Raw genomic sequence first — 4,980 nt, forward strand, 5'->3', positions numbered from 1 at the left:
TAATGAGATTTTGGCAGCTTGCACCTCAAAGATCCCAAGTTTCTCCATTACAGAGAGTGGCATTAAGTTTATTCCTGACCCCAAGTCACACTGAGCCTTCTCAAAGGTCATGGTGCCTATGTTACAGGGAATTAGGAATTTACCAGGATCCTATTACATTTGAGGTAATTTATGCCTATCCAATGCATTCAGTTCATTGGTGAGTAAGGGAGGTTCTTCTTCCCAAGTCTCATTACCAAATAATTTGGCATTCAGCTTCATGATTGCACTAAGGTACTTAGCAACTTGCTCTTCAGTAATGTCTTCATCCTCTTCAGAGGAAGAATACTCATCAGAGCTCATGAAGGGCAGAAGGAGGTTCAATGAAATCTCTATGGTCTCTAGATGAGCCTCAGATTCCTTTGGTTCCTCAAAGTGAAACTCCTTATAGGTCACTGAGCATCCTAGGAGGTCTTCCTCACTAGGATTCACGCCCTCCTCCTCCTCTTTGGGTTCGGCCACACCATGTAAGGTAATGGCCTTGCACTCTCTTTTTGGATTCTCTTCTGTATTGCTTGGGAGAGTACTAGGAGGGGTTTCAGTGACTCTTTTACTCAGCTGGCCCACTTGTGCCTCCAAATTTCTAATGAAGGACCTTGTTTCATTCATGAAACTTAAAGTGGCCTTAGATAGATCAGAGACTATATTTTCTAAGCTAGATGGATTCTGCTCAGAATTCTTTGTCTGTTGCTGAGTGGATGATTGAAAAGGCTCGCTATTGCTAAACCTGTTTCTTCCACCATTATTAAAGCCTTGTTGAGGCTTTTGTTGATCCTTCCATGAGAAATTTGGATGATTTCTCTATGAGGGGTTATAGGTATTCCCATAGGGTTCCCCCATGTAATTCACCTCTGCTATTGCAGGGTTCTCAGGATCATAAGCTTCTTCTTCAGAAGAAGCCTCTTGAGTACTGTTGGATGCAGCTTGCAATCCATTCAGACTCTGAGAAATCATATTGACTTGCTGAGTTAATATTTTATTCTGAGCCAATATGGTATTCAGAGTATCAATTTCAAGAACTCCCTTCCTCTGAGGCGTCCCATTACTTACAGTATTCCTTTCAGAAGTGTACATGAACTGGTTATTTGCAACCATGTCAATGAGTTCTTGAGCTTCTACAGGCATTTTCTTTAGTTGAATGGACCCACCTGCAGAATGGTCCAATGATATCTTTGATAATTCAGACAGACCATCATAGAATATATCCAAGATGGTCCATTCTGAAAGCATGTCAGAAGGACACTTTTTGGTCAGTTGCTTATATCTCTCTGATGCCAAGGCATCATAGGCTAGTTTCACTAGCATTTTTCTGTTAGTTTTAGTTGTTTTATGCATTTTCTTGAGCTTAAAGTAACCAAAAATGGTTAAATGAAGAACAAAGTAATGAACCATCCAAACAATATGATTTTGATGCAAATTCCATGAGTTTTAGTTATATTACTTAAATGCTATGAATGAAAGATTTCTCATGAAATTTTGCAAGACTTTGATGCAATTGTTTGGATGATTTCAGGGAAGAAGAGGCTAAGCAAGGAAGCAACAAAATCAATAAAGGAAGCTTGTATATCACATACGGAGTTTAAGTTCCAGTTTAAGCCTAAACTGGAGCTTAAACGCCAAAATCATGAAGGATAAGAAATGCTGGGATTGAAGTTTAACCTCCAGTTTGACCTCAAACTGGAGGTTAAACGCCAGAATGAAAAGCCTCACTTAAGGAGCATTCCACGTTTAACCTCTAGTTTGACCTCAAACTGGAGGTTAAACGCCAGAATGAGTATGCCAACCAGGGAGGAGTTCCACGTTTAACCTCCAGTTTGACCTCAAACTGGAGGTTAAACGCCAGAACCAGGAAGAGTACCAGGGGCCATTCCACGTTTAAGCTCCAGTTTGACTCAAACTGGAGCTTAAACGTGTTCGATAGTTTTTTCACTCCAGGGTTGCTCTCTCCATCTCCACGTTTAACCTCCAGTTTGACCCCAAACTGGAGGTTAAACGTGTTCGACACCTCCAGGGCCACCATTCCAAGCTTCCACGTTTAACCTCCAGTTTGACCTCAAACTGGAGGTTAAACGTGTTCGACCTCCAGTATGCCTACACCCCTTTCCACGTTTAACCTCCAGTTTGACCTCAAAATGGAGGTTAAACGTGTTCGACCTCCAGGATGCCTCATTCCTTTTCCACGTTTAACCTCCAGTTTAACCTTAAACTGGAGGTTAAACGTGTTCGACTACATTACTCTCCAGGGCTACCTTCTTCCATTTCCACGTTTAAGCTTCAGTTTAACCTTAACTGAAGCTTAAACGTGCTTCTACAAATGGCCTCACTGGAAGTGTCTGGCGTTTAAGTTGCAGTTTAAGCTTAAACTACAACTTAAACGCCACTCTTGAAAAGGGTTTCTGGGCCAAAAATATTGTGATTTAAGTTAGTCTTTGAGCACAAGTATTAACTTAAACTTACTTTGGTATGAAACCCAATTGAATATCATGGTTTATGGGATTGGGCCTGAAGGATTGATGAGTTTGAAATCTCAATTTATTGAGTCATGTGTCATTATTTGATTATCACTAAGTTGGCTCAATAAATGTTACAGGATCTGGATCAACAACCTCATCAAGATTATGGATCATAAACCCAAGGCAAAAGGAAAGCAAGGAGAGGCCTCAAAGCCCAAGAAGCACAACTGAAGCTCAATATAGAAAGTGTATAAATAGGATAAAAGTTAAGTTAGAGGGACTTTTACTTTTCACTTTTAGCTAGTTTCCTTTTCTTTGTAATTGAATTCAGAGCTATGATTCACTAAACCCCCTTTTCATTGGGTTAGGGAGCTCTATTGTAATTCAATGAATCAATAATAGTTTATCTTCTTCTTCAATCTTTTCTCTTGAATTTCGTTAGAAAGCTTCTCGATCTAATTCCATTGAGTAGTTGTCTTGGGAAAGAGACCACTCATACTTGGAATCCTTCGGAGCCTTGGGAAAGGAATGGAGGATTCATGCTAGAGAAGCTTTCTCACAGTGGATTGGATTGGGGTTTGGATGGATATTGTGACATGTAATCCTACCAAATTGTGGTTCATGAAATTGTGTGGTATAATCAGTGATCAAGCATCATCTCTTCTTATGAACATTTAAACCAAGGGATTGGGAATTTGTTTGTTTTTAGAGAGCATTGGTGAGCCAAGGAATTGGGATCCAATCATATAAGATTGCCAAGCAAAATTCAATGAATGCATTGGTTGAGGAAGATATTTACATGTTTTGATTCGGAGATTTCAATATCTCCTAAACCCAATGAATTCCCCATTTCTGATTTCCACTTTCTCTTTACATTCTGCAATTCAATTCTTGCAATCATCCCCATTCCCTTTTAATTTCAGCAATTTACATTCTGCTCTTTAATTCATGCAATTTAAGATTCAGCCATTTAATTTTCTTGTCATTTACTTTTCCCGCCAATTTTACATTCCGCAATTCTCATCTCAAATCTTGATTCCGCTCAACTAGAACACACTTCTAATCCGAATTGCTCACTCAACCAATCCTTGTGGGATTCGACCTCACTCTATTGTGAGTTTTTACTTGACGACGATAACCGGTGCACTTGCCGGAAGGAATTTTGCCGATCGTGCAATTTCCTAAATCGTAGCATAACACGTTTATGCGCATCAAGTTTATGGCGCCGTTGCCGGGGATTGGTTTTCGATTGACAATTCTCAAATTGGAAGCTAACTAGATTGAGCAATTTTCTCTTGCTTTGATTAATTCTGTTCTAGATACTTGTTGAATTTTAATTTCTGCACTTGGTTACATGCTTTCCTTCTTTATGCCTTTAAATCCATGCAACTAACTCACTGACTCACTAACTGTTTGATTTAATTCCTCAATTGATCTAACCATACTCTTCCATTAACCAAGAGTATTTCACTTGTTTGTGTTTGAGCTGTGTTCTTGTATGACAGGTAGGAGAGGAGAGACATCAACTCCTCCATATACCGAACCGGAAAGGACCCTTCATAGACTTAGAAGGGAAGCAAGAGGGAAGAGAGTAGTGGGAGAAGAGGAATCTGAAGGAGAATCTGAGGACAATTTTGAGGAAGCTCTAGATCTCAACATGGATAGAGAAGTTCACAACCATGAGAGAGCTGATGGAAACAATGCCATTCCTGAGAGGAGGGTTCTTAGTTCATACATAAACCCAACCTCTGGGAACTGTGGTAGTAGCATCCAGAAACCACCCATTCAGGCCAACAATTTTGAGCTCAAGCCACAGCTAATATCATTGGTGGAAAATCATTGTTCCTTTGGAGGAAGTGCTAATGAAGACCCAAACCAACATCTCACAAAATTCCTGAGAATTTGTGACACTGTGAAGTCCAATGGAGTCCAGGAAGATGCCTATAAACTGCTTTTGTTCCCATTTTCACTTAGGGACAAGGCAGCTAAGTGGCTGGAATCATTCCCAAGGGGGAGTCTAACCACATGGGATGAGGTGGAAGGCAAGTTTCTGGCACGTTTCTACCCTCCACAAAAGGTCAATAGGCTTCGATCTGAGGTCCAGACTTTTAGACAACAAGATGGTGAAACTCTCTACGAGGCATGGGAGAGATTCAAGGACTTGACAAGGAAATGCCCACCAAACATGTTCCATGATTGGGTGCAACTGCACATCTTCTATGATGGGCTCTCTTATGAATCAAGGAAGGCTGTAGACCATTCATCAGGAGGTTCATTGAACAAGAAAAAGACCGTGGAAGAAGCCATTGAAGTGATCGAGACAGTGGCTGAGAATGAGTACTACTATGCATCAGAAAGGCACAACACTAAGGGAGTCATGGAGCTGAACCATGTTGATACAATTCTAGCCCAAAACAAGGTGTTTGCCAAGCAACTAGCAGAGCTTACCAGGCAATTAGAAACAAAGCAAGTGGCTGCAATACACACA

General features: G+C 40.5%; 1 non-coding gene across 1 annotated transcript; it reads right to left on the reverse strand.

The window, feature by feature from the left end:
- Positions 1-4,575: 4,575 nt before the first annotated feature.
- On the reverse strand, positions 4,576-4,679 carry LOC148580708 (small nucleolar RNA R71). Its single transcript, XR_015899426.1, has one exon. It is a non-coding gene; the product is annotated as a small nucleolar RNA R71 (small nucleolar RNA).
- Positions 4,680-4,980: the final 301 nt, after the last annotated feature.

The sequence above is a fragment of the Arachis ipaensis genome, chromosome B10, assembly GCF_059453495.1.
Source record: "Arachis ipaensis isolate K30076 ecotype BB chromosome B10, ASM5945349v1, whole genome shotgun sequence".
NCBI classification, from domain to species: Eukaryota; Viridiplantae; Streptophyta; class Magnoliopsida; order Fabales; family Fabaceae; genus Arachis; species Arachis ipaensis.